A 12,759-nucleotide genomic window follows, 5' to 3' on the forward strand; every position below is an offset into this window, starting at 1 on the left:
AATCAGAGAGGACCAAGAAATAAAGGGTTTAAAAATTAAAAAGGAAGAATATAAGGTCCAGGCCTTTGCTGATGATTTGGTATTTATTTTGGAAGATCCATTAGAAACTGGCTTTAAATTGATTAAAAAAATAGAAGAATTTGGTGAGGTAGCCAGACTTAAGATTAATAAGAATAAATCCAAATTAATAACAAAAAATCTTACAAAGGCACAAGAAAGGGAATTGGAAAATAAAACAAAGATAAGTATAACCAAGAAAATAAAATATTTAGGGATCTGGCTTACAGCGAAATGTTCCTCGATTAAGGAGGACAATTATGATAAAATACTACACCAGAAAAACTTCCTGTGGATCAAGCAGTTACGATGGCTGCTTTTCACAAAGCAGCCCATTCCTGGGTTGTGTTAAAGCCGCAGGACTTTTACAATCAGCTGTCCTGCGGCTTGAATCTCTTCCCTGGGAGAAAGGGAAGAGAAGAGCTACTCAGGTAGAGGTAAGAGCTCCCCTGGATCCCCATAATTTCAGGGATCGGAGGATAGAGCTCCCTCGGAGCCTGAGCCAACTCCGCACTCCAGGACGTCTTTGTCCCGAAGTTCTGGGATGAAGCAAGGCGTCGCTCCCACATCTGCTTTTTTGGGAGGCTTGTGAGTATTCAAATGCAGACGGAGCAGACCAGGAGAAAGTGGATTTAAGATTGATTGTGACTTTAACTCCTGCAAGCATCTTCCCCCCCTTTTTTTGTTTACTTTCCCTTTTGAAGAAAGGGAAAGTGAAAGGCAAAATGGTGACTGTCTTTCTTGTTTGACTTTGTAACAAAGTTAAAAGTTCATGTTTTAAATATAGAGGCAAGAATTTTGTTCCTCTTTCTTTTTTTCTTCTTTCTTTCTTTTTTTATTATTATTTAAAGAACTGTGATATTATAGAGGCAAGAATTTTGCTCCTTTGAACTTAACAGAATGGCTTCAAAATGTTTGGTCTCTGTCCCTAAAGCTTCCATCTCTTCCCCAATGACTCAACCTGCTTCTCAGTCTAAACCAAAATCACCCCCATCCTCTCCTCCTCCTGCAATCTCTCTCAAAGACTTACAAGAGGCTTCAAAAATGACTGCTTTGGATATTAAAGAGGAGGTAAAAGATCTTATAATTGCAGAGAGGGCTATTACAGAAGAATTATTGGAGAAAAAGAACAAGCAAAGCAGAGAAGACATACTATTTGCGTTTTCTAGTCTTGCCCTGCATATTGAAAGGATTGATGATAAAATGGAAGAGATTACTGAAAATGCAGCAAAACTGGAATTTAGAATGGAGGAAGTGTAGAATAAGATAGAAGTTACACAGGATGAACAAACTATGTCACAATACAGAGAAATGGAGTTTGCATTGCGTATCCGAGGACTGAAAGAAAATTCCCAGGAAGATTTGAAGATGCTTATTCTTAGAGATATTGCTTTTAATCTTGGATGGAGACCAGAAGTAGTTGGGAATGAGATAGAAAAAATCTTCAGAGTCAACTCATGGGTTGCTAGACAGAGAAATTTACCAAGAGATGTGGTTATTTACTTTTCCAGAAGATCTATTCGTAATGAAATTATACAGGCTTTTTATAAAAAGAGGTTTCAAATTGCAGCTCAAGATGTGATAATTTTAAAAGAAATACTTCCAAAAATTTTAAGAGGTAGAAAAGATTTTACTTTTCTGTCTGATGAGTTAAAACGTTGTCAAATCCAGTTCAGATGGGAGATTCCAAGAGGAATAGTAGTGAATTATGATGGAATACGTTACAGATTAACTACAGTTTTAAAGGCAAGAGATTTCTATCACTCTATTCTAAAGGGAAGACCGTCTTCACCTCCAAAAACAAGGATAATTGAAGAGCCCTTTATGGCAGGAGCTTCCTCATTGATGGTCATGGAACAAGCAGTGTTTCCTGTACAGAATCTTGAGATAAAAGATCAAAGGATGACACGAGCTGCCCATAAACGTAAAGAAAAAGAGCAGCAGCAGAAAAGTGGCGACAAAGTAGAAGGAATGGTTACTACAGAGCCTGTGGGAGGGGCAAGACCTAAAAGATCTTCGACAGTTGATCTTCAGGCTATGCTTCAAAGGCTTCAGGCCAGTGTAGATGGCCAAGTTCCTGACCTGGAATGTTAATGGCTTAAATTCACCTCAGAAATGGAGAAAGGTCTTCTACTATTTGAAACAACATAATAATGACTTGATATGTTTGCAAGAGACTCATATAATTTCAAAGGACTCAAAATATTTGATAAATTCTCGTTTGGGATCACATTTTATAGCTCCAGCTCCAGGGAAAAAAGGGGGTGTTGTAATTTATGTGAAGAAAAATTTATCGGCTAAATTAATTGAGGTTGATCTTGAAGGAAGATATGTCTTTGTGGAACTATTCTTACAAGGCAAGAAAGTTCTTATTGTTGGATTATATGCCCCTAATCAACAACAGAAGCAATTTTATAAGCTTTTGTATGGGAGGATATCCCAGTTGGATTATAAATCCGTAATTTTGATGGGTGACTGGAATGGAGTTTTGGATATAACTATAGATAAAAAGAGCTCTTCAAAAAATTTCTCTCAAACTAAATTACCCAAAACTTTTTTTGATTTGAAAGAAGAGTTGGAACTTATTGACATTTGGCAAGAAAGGAACACAAGTGATAGAGATTTTACCTTCTATTCGGATAGACACCAGTCATTTTCAAGGATTGACTTCTTTTTGATTACTAGTGATTTTCTTTCTAGGGTGAGAAAGGTAAAAATCTTTCCCAGGACCCTTTCAGACCATAGTCCTGTGTGGATGGAGCTATACCTGGAAGATGGGAACATGGAGACAGAATGAGAATTTGTTTACCCGGGGAGAGTTTGTACAAAAATGTAAAGAGTATTTAAAGGAGTTTTTTGCTTTAAATATGAATAAGGGTACATTGATGCCCATGGTCTGGGATGCCAGTAAGGTGTATATGAGGGGAATTTTAATTGATTTAAATAAAGTGTTTAGGGATAAAAGGATACAAAGACATAGAGAAATAGATGAGATTAAAATAAAAGAAGAAGCGCTTGCTCTTAACCCAACTGATAATAACTTAAAGGTTTCTATAAAGAGGCTTAGGGAACAATTTAATATGTTGATGGCAGATCACGTGGCTACCAATTTGCGTTATATGAGACATAATGCTTTTTGTAATGCGAATAAGCCTGGGAGGTGGTTGGCTTATCAGTTACGAAAGAAACAGAAGGCTAGGATTATAGAGAAAGTAAAATATAAAGGTACTGAGGTTTTTCAGCAAAATTTGATTTAAAAGAGTTTTTTAGATTTTTACACAAAACTATACTCAAGTGATAATATAAAGGGAATGGATATAGATAAATATTTACAATCAGTACATTTTCCTAAACTTTCTGAGGAACAGCAAAATGCGATGAATTGTTTAATTACTGTGGAGGAAATTGGCTTAGCTATCAAGCAGTTAAAGGTGGGAAAGTCTCCAGGAACAGATGGATTGATGTCGACGTATTATAAAAATTTATATGAAGAAATGTTGGAGCCATTAAAGGAGCTTTTTAATAGTATCTTGCTGGGAGCACAAGTTCCTCCTTCTTGGAAAAGAGCATTTATATCATTGGTTCCGAAGGAGGATCAAGATCTTACAGAGCCTAAGAATTATAGGCCGATATCATTATTAAATGTAGATTACAAGATTTTTACAAAAATTTTGGCAAATAGATTAATGCAGGTTATGAAGGATTTGATTCACAGTGATCAATCAGGATTCATAACAGGGCGATACATGAAATATAATGTTAGACAAATTATTAACTTAATTGAGCATTTGGATAAGAACAACCAGATTCCTGTGGCTTTTATATTTTTGGATGCTGAAAAAGCCTTTGATCAATTAGATTGGCAATTCTTATTCTCATTGGTAGAGAAAATGAATTTTGGGGATAATTTTTTACATGTACTTAAAGCTATATATCAGCAACAATCGGCTCAAATTGTTAATGGGGGATTGACTGAGACTTTTAATATTGAAAAAGGGACAAGACAAGGATGTCCATTATCTCCATTGTTATTTGTTTTAACAATGGAGATTTTGTTGATCCAAATTCGAGAATCAATGGTAATCAAGGGCATAAAGATAAGAAAAAATGAGTATAAATTACGGGCTTTTGCAGATGATTTGGTTTTGATTTTGGAACAACTGATTAGAGCGGTTGATAGTTTATTAGAACTTATAACACAGTATGGAAAAGTTTCTGGTTTTAAAGTCAATAACCATAAGACTAAGATATTATCTAAGAATATGTTAGTCAATGACAAGGAAAGTTTGGTTAAAGCTACAGGTTTTCAGATGGTGAAAAAGGTTAAATATCTGGGAGTATATTTAACTGCCTCAAGTGGAAAATTGTATAAAAATAATTATGAATTACTATGGGCAAAAGTGCAAAAGGATTTAAATGACTGGAAAAAATTGCAATTGTCACTGTTGGGGAGAATTTCAGCTGTAAAAATGAATGTTCTACCAAAGTTTCTTTTCTTGTTTCAGATGATACCTATTTTAAAAAAAGATGTAAATTTGGAGGAATGGCAGAAGGGTATCAATAAATTTATTTGGGCTGGGAAAAAAACCAAGGGTTAAATTTAAGATTTTGCAAGATGCCCGAGAAAGAGGAGGACTTAAAGCATCTAACTTGAAATTATACTATGATGCAACAGCCTTAACTTGGATAAGTGATTGGCTTAATTTAACAAATAAGGATATTCTTGTTCTTGAAGGGTGGGATTTAATGTATGGTTGGCATGCATATTTAATTTTTAATAAGAAAGTGGACCGGGCTTTCAAATTACATATTTTGAAAAGTGCCTTACTTTGAATTTGGAAAAAGTATTATTATAGGTTAAACTATAAAATACCTATCTGGGGGATTCCTAGACATGCAATTGAGGGGATTTCTAAGGGGATGAACTTTGATAAAATTTCGTATAAAGAATTATTAATTTGGTCAGGTTCGGATTGGCATTTAAAATCTCTAGATGTATTAAGGCAAGAAAATATTCTACAGTCATGGTTTCAATATTTACAAATAGTGGACAGGTGGACTGTAGATAAGAAAGAAGGAATAACACTAGAAGATGGAAATCTGGTTATTCAGATTAAAGATCAGAGTCAGGCCCATATAAAAAGAATTTACAATGCTTTAATAGAATTAGACTCTGAAACAGAATTGGTTAAAGACTGCATGATTAAATGGGCTCAGAATATCCAGGATCCGATCCCATTGGACTTATGGGAGACAATTTGGATTAGAAATGTTAAATTTACACAAGCTCAACATTTGAGGGAAAATTTTTATAAAATGTTTTACAGATGGCATTTAGATCCTAAAAAAATATCTTGTATGTATTCAAATTTACAACCCAAATGTTGGAGATGTGGTAATATGGATGCGACATATTTTCATGTTTGGTGGAACTGTAAAAAGGTAAAGGCTTTTTGGATTATGATTTCATGGAACATTCAAAAGATTTTTAAAAGGAAGATAAAATTCACCCCTCAATTATTCCTATTGGGTATCTTTGTGGATTTAAATGACAAAGAAAGTACTTTAATGTTGAATTTATTAACTGCAGCAAGGTTATTAGTAGGCTCGTATTGGAAGAAGGACTCGTTGCCTACTTTAGAAGAATGGATATTTAAAGTTTCTAACTTTGCAGAAATGGCAAAAATTTCTTCTTATTTGAAGGATCATACACAAGAAAGGCATATTATTGTATGGAGAAGATGGATAGATTATATTCAGAAAAAAATATGGGACTATAAAGTTTCATTTATTTTATGAGTAAATTTTATAGTAACTGTTGTAGAGATTTGTTTATATGTCTTAATTTAAGGAGAGTTAAAGGTTAAGTATGATGTTTTTTTTCTTTTTTCTTTCCTTTTTTTTCTTTTTTTATTATTGTTAACCTTCTTATTAATAACCCTGTACTCTGCTCTGGGAAGCGAGGGGGGGAGGGTTGAGGGTGGGTGGGTGGGTGAGTGGGTGGGTAATGATAATATAGTCATGGCAAATGCTTGGGCATTTCCCCTATGCTGTGTTCATGTGTGTGAGAGGGATGAGAGGGGAGGAAGGAGTAGGGAGGAAGTAGGATGGTTAGAGGAGTTGGGGAGGGGAAGAGAGTAGGAGGGGAGGAGAGAAAGAGGAGGGAAGTAGGGAAGATTTAGAGAGGGTGGACGCAGCCTGGGGGGAATGGGCAGGCGGTACCAATGGTTAATTGTATTTTGTATGAATAAATGGAAAATAAAAACTTTTTTAATAATAAAAAAGAAGAAAAAAAATACTACACCAGATAAAAAAAGATTTAGAAAATTGGGAAAATTTGCAAATTTCATTTTTAGTGAGGACCGCTACGGTCAAAATGAATGTATTGCCAAAAATATTATTTCTGTTCCAGGTTATTCCAATAAAATTAGGGAAAACATTCTTTCAAGAATTAAATAAATTGATCACTAAATTTATATGGCAAAGGAAAAAACTCAGGATTAAATTAAAACTCTTGCAAGATACGAAAGATAAAGGGGGATTGGCGTTACCAGAGTGGGAAATATACTACCAAGCATTGAGCTTAACTTGGCTAAAAGATTGGATGGATTTGAAAAATACTAGAGTTTTAATAATAGAAGGACATGACTTGCAAGCAGGGTGGCATGCATTCCTATGGGACGAAAAACATAAAATACACAGATATTTTCAAAGACACATAGTTAGGAATGCATTGCTACAGACTTGGGAAAAAATAAAACAAAAACATTATATAAGAATTCCAATGTGGTTATCCCCAACAGAAGCTCTGAAATACCCAAACCTATTGGATATAAATAAGATAATTAGATACAAGGAATTAGTAAATGAACAGGGAAATTTGAAAACAAAACAAGAATTGGAACAAGACATTGGCAGAGAGATTGATTGGTGGACATTTACACAAATTCAATCTAAATATACAGAGGACAAAAAATTATATGAAATACAAAAAGAGCCGCAAGAATTGGATAAAATTATACATGGAACAGAAATAAAATTAATTAGCCATTTATACAAATACCTATTGAGATATAAAATATAAGACAAGGTTGTCAAAGACACAATGATTAGATGGGCAAAAATTTTCGGATATAATATAGAATTGGAGAAATGGGAAAAATATGGAAATAAATATAAAATTGACTATGTGGGCGGCATTTAAGGAAAACCAGTTGAAGATGTTTTACAGATGGCATCTTCCACCAGCAAAGCTTGCCAAGATGTTCCAGAATAATTCGCCAACATGCTGGAGATGTAAAAAAAGTACATGGAACATATTATCATTTATGGTGGACATGCCCAGTTGCAAAAAAATACTGGTCTACAATAAGAAAATGGATCCAAGAAATAATAGACCAACTCGTAGACTGAAAACCAGAGATCTTTTTGTTGGGTATTTTAAACAAAAAATATAGTAAAGAAATTTGGTACTTAATTTTACATATAATAACGGTGGCAAGAATAGCATATGTACAGTGCTGGAAAAACGAGAATATACCATCAGAGGAAGAAGTAATAAGAAAAATCCTGTACTGTGCTGAGATGGACAAATTAACAAAAGAGATAAAAGAAAAGGAAGACACAGAGTATTATATAATATGCAACAAGTTGTATGTCTGGTTGAAGACTAGAAATAATAGAGGAGAATAAATATGGAAAGGTTAAAAGTGAAAATATGTGTATAATAATGTATAATAATAATAATATGAATTATTCTTAGTAAGAAGTAGAGCATGAAGGAAGAAAAATGTAAATAAGAAATAACGGGGCTATAAGGACAAATATTCTAAAGAAGAATAAGGGGGAAATATAAATAATAGATTACCATTACACAATTGCTGTAAAAAAAAAGGAGTATATACTGTGTGTGTATGTGTGTTATGTTTTGCTTTGTTTTGTTTTGTCTTGTTGGTTAAAAATAAAAATTTAAAAAAGAAAATAAAAAAAAGAAAGAAGAAAGAAGGCATACTATATTACTTGAGGGGTTCACCCCTCTTAAACTAATCTTCATTTATATTCAAAATCTTTCTATTTCTTTAACCATATTCAAACAAATGTTTAATTTTTAAATACTCCGTTTGATAATTCCGATCATCTAATTTCTTAATTTTCACTTTGGCCTCTTTTTTTTGCCCAACATCTTCCCTGTTCAATATGCTTCGATGAATCAAAGAATCTTCCCATAATGTTATAAATGTTGTTGCAGGTACAAAAGACAAAACAGGTAAAAGATTTTTATAGGAAGGTTTCGCCTCTTTGTATTAATTGAAAATCTTTTCCTTTTGTTCTTTCTTGATTTTATTTAGTATTTTTTGTCTCTCAAGTTCTCATAATTCTTCTGACAAAATCCATTTTGCCAAGTCTTTTTTCTTGTCCTCAAACTTATTTTGTAATCATAAAGTGTAGTTTATCTTTTCCATATCCAGAGTTTCCTGTAATTTTTTTCTATCTGGGTTAAGTCAAACTTCCTTGTATTAAATTCCATCTTGAAATCTCTCTCCTCTCATATTCAGTTGTCTGTTTTTTCTGCTTACTCTCTATTTTTATTTTCTGAGAATTTTTATGTTGTAAAGTTAAATTGGAGATGTGTTCATTTATGTTTTCAAGGTTATGTTTAATTTCCTCGTGGCTTGAGATTATTGTTATTTGGATTAGTTGCAACATAGCATAATTCTCCTTCTGGAAAGTATTTGTTTTTTCTTGGTATATTCTTTCTGCAGGTCTCTGGTTTTCTATGATAGCCAAAAATCAGGGTTTTCCTTTCTCTGCAGACAGCTTTAGAGTCACAGTTGAGTTACTATTTATAATCCAGAAAGGTCAATTCTTTTTTTTTTTTAGAGTTTATAATTCTCACTTTGTACAAAGCCCAAGATGTTTTCTTTTTTCTTTTCCTTTCTTTCTTTCTTTCTTTCTTTCTTTCTTTCTTTCTTTCTTTCTTTCTTTCTTTCTTTCTTTCTTTCTTTCTTTCTTTCTTTCTTTCTTTCTTTCTCACAGCTGTTCTGTTATTAAGACATTGAAGGTCACCAGAATCAAATTTATCTTTTCCTGGGCCTTGCAAATCCCTGTAATAGAGCAGCTATTGTTGTATCAATCAATCTGTTTATTACAGCCATAAGGCCAGACATAGTCAAAATGTATACAACAGTAGCAATTTTACTTCTATATTTACAGGATATAAAACCACCAAACAATCAATATAATATAATCCCAAAATAAAACATCATATTATTTTTTTTTCATACCTTAATAATGGTGCGATGTATTGTGCAAATGGTGGCACAAAATTGGGCAATCTGAATTGATTTTTTTGGATCCTTATCCAAAAGTAGCAACTTTAGATAAAATTTATATCCCCTGCCTGGAAATTTCTTCAATATCGGATATATAAGAATCTGTCTAGAGTCTTTCTATAAAAAGCAATGAAGCAACATATGGCTTAGAGTTTCTATAGAGCCATCACCACATGGACACACTCAAAGGTGCATAGGAATGCCCTTAAACCATCCAAAAAGGACTGCCGAGGGCAATGCATCCAGCCTGGCTAAGGTGAAATCTTTACGAAATTTCAAAATTGTAATGCAAAATAGATAAGAAGCTGGAAAGAATCCTTCTGGAAGCAAGTGACAAATGTTGGAATGTGCCACCTTACTTAGGTTTGTTTGGAGATCTATATCCCAGATTCGTTGTTTCAAGGCAGTTCTAGCATTATCAAATCCTAATGAACACAGACTTTCCATAGAGAAGCCCAGCGATTTAATTTTATCTAGGGCTTTTTTTCCCCATGACGATTTAAAATGATCTATAAATACTAATGGGGCTAAACCTACAGGCATCAAAAAAAATTGTCACAGCTGTTCTCTGTTATTAAGACATTGAAAGTTACCAGAATCAAATTTATTTTATCCTGGGCCTTGCCAATCCCTGTAATAGAGCAGCTATTGTTGTATATTTTCATCCACCACTAGATGTCAGCACCAGTTCTTTCAGTAATAGACAATTATATTGTGAAAATTCTATTTTCACAATATAAAAAGAAAATCTTAACAGATTCCACCGATTTCAAACTTATTCAAATTAAGTCTTATATTCTTTTAATTTCAATATATTTCTGTTCCCCCTGAAAGGTTTAATTCACCGCTTCTGTCTGCAGGAGGGTGGAGCAAAGGTCCCCCTCCTTCTCACTTTTGGAGGCTTTTTGCTTCTTGGGGTTTTTCTTTTTTCTTTTTCCCAGGAAATCAATTTCCAAGTAGAAGAAAGAAAATCACTGTTCTTACCCAGTTCCAAACATGTTGTTTACAGTCAGCTTGAAGTAGTACTTTTGGACTTCAGTTGCTTGCAGCTTGGGCTAGACTTGGAAGTTGAACTAGCCTCTTCTCCTGCCAGTTTCTGGAGGGCTTTTCCCAAATCAATCGGATCGACTGTTGTCTCTCCACAATCGGTGGGATTTTCTCCCTCTACGGGGCAACTTCAGGCCCATTTAGGGTCTCCTGGCAGAAATCAGCTGTAGGGTGCAGAGCCTAGCAATCCTTCGGCTGCTGAACTACTGCACAAAACTGGAAGTCCAGCAAGCAAGCTCTAAAGACCTGCCTCAACTAGATCTCCTAAGAAAGCAGAACTCTTGAAACAGGCATTGTCCCAAAAGAACTTTTTATTGAGAGTTAGTGATGACAAGAGAGAAAAGCAAGTTCTAACATTTGGCTCATAAAGGATTATATCAAAAAGGCAATTTGCAACTCCACCCCCCCCCCCCAGTGTCCAACATCGAGTTGAAATCCAGCCAATCCACAGGTGCCACCATGTTATGAGAAGCTGGAGATTCAGTGGGCTTTTCAAGGTCTCTCTTGGTTTCGTTTCCAAATGGTCTCATGCTCCATTGTCTGGAGATAAGGCAGATGTTTTCAGGTCGCATTCCTCTTGCCCAGACGGAGGGCATCTCATACAAAGCAGAGCAAAGCAAATAACAATTCCCCTGCAAGCTCCCTCCCCCCAATAGTATGGCAAGCCCCAAAAATAAACAGGCAAAATCAAGAGAGGGGAAAAGGGAAGGGTTAAAGGCAAATACAACTGAGGTTCTCTGACACAAGCTTTGAATTGAAAATAAAGATACTGAAATTGTGGAAAGCTTCTGCCCATCAATAGCCAAGAAAATAAGTAAATGGATCATAGAATCAATCAAATTCTAGATAAAGTACAAATGATAAGATCACAGAAGACACAAATAACCAGGCTCAAGTTATCATAGTTTTGACACTGTGTAAAGATCTAGCTCTCCTGAGAATTCCATAAAGCTGGAAAAAGTAAAAGGGAACTGAAGAGAAGAGCGATAATGTTGATGGACTTGATTACAGTGGTGTTAGATGCACAATTTGCAGACAGAACATTCTAGAGCAGTGGTGGCAAACCTATGGCACGTGTGCCAGAGGTGGCACTCAGAGCCCTCTCTGTTGGCACACGCACCACCGCCAGCAGCAGGTCCATCAGGCTGCCGCCACCACCACTGCCCGGAGTAGGAGCCCCACCCAGCACAAAGGAGGCGAAGTGGCCGACTAGCAAGCTCGAGTAGAGGTGGTAGAGCAGAGCTCACCAACCATTTTTGGACTGGAAGAAAAGGGAGGAGGAAGCATTTTGCACTGCAAATGGGGTGGGGCTAGTGCCTGCATGACACTCACTAGCCCTGCCCCGTTCTTGTGTGATGCAGCGCCTTGTATCTGCACCCCACAGTGTGGCAGCGACCATTTTTGCACCTTGCAGCATGGTGGCCCATTTTTGCGCCCCCAGTTTTTGCGTGCCAGAGGCGGCACTCAGAGGTGCCTCCTTGCCCTCCCCCTGAGGGCACCACAATGCTGATGCAGCCCTGGCACTTTGCGATAAATAAATGGGTTTGGGGTTGCGGTTTGGGCACTCGGTCTCTAGAAGGTTCGCCATCACTGTTTATTCTGACCCAAATTTAAAAGTGTTATATTTCAAATCCAGTCAGATAGTTAACTCAAAAGAAACGATCTTATAATAAACAAATATATTTTAATGAGAAAGATTACTTGCGTTCACGTTGAGATTGGTGCTGCTGGAAATACATGTTTGCTCATCTTTCAGATCCTTTCCTTAGGTAAGAATATATTGCTCTTCACACCATCTTTATGTTTATAGGGAGACCTTCCATGGCCCATGCTTCTTACAGACAAAGAGATTCCCATGTGGCTTGTGTCCAGGAAGTCTCCCAAAGACCTTTGGGACTCCTCCCACTGACCCATCCACATACCTAGCATTTAACCCAATAACTGCCAGACCTTCCAACATAGAGCTGGGCCATAGAGCTATATGGGCCATAGAGCTATATGGGCCAGAACACTCCCCGCTTGGAAATTTATATTTCCACTACTAAAATAGTAAAAACGTAGCATCAAGGCATGCAATACTCATTGTGGTTAACTTGTGACTAAATAGGTAAAAACTTGGTATCAAACATGCATAACTATAAGGTAAACATAAAACATGCACAATTATGAAAAAGGCAAGTGTTACATCAAACAATGCATAAGACAATACATAATTTGAGGTTTAATCTTCTGGTTCAGTTTTCATCAGCGATGGACCAAATCGGTGATCAGCCTGGTACAAGTGTCTTTGAGTCACGACCTGACTCACGTGGCTTCATGATCT

Source organism: Crotalus tigris, unplaced genomic scaffold (genome assembly GCF_016545835.1).
Source record: "Crotalus tigris isolate CLP2741 ecotype Arizona unplaced genomic scaffold, ASM1654583v1 scf7180000023745.68627, whole genome shotgun sequence".
NCBI classification, from domain to species: domain Eukaryota; kingdom Metazoa; phylum Chordata; class Lepidosauria; order Squamata; family Viperidae; genus Crotalus; species Crotalus tigris.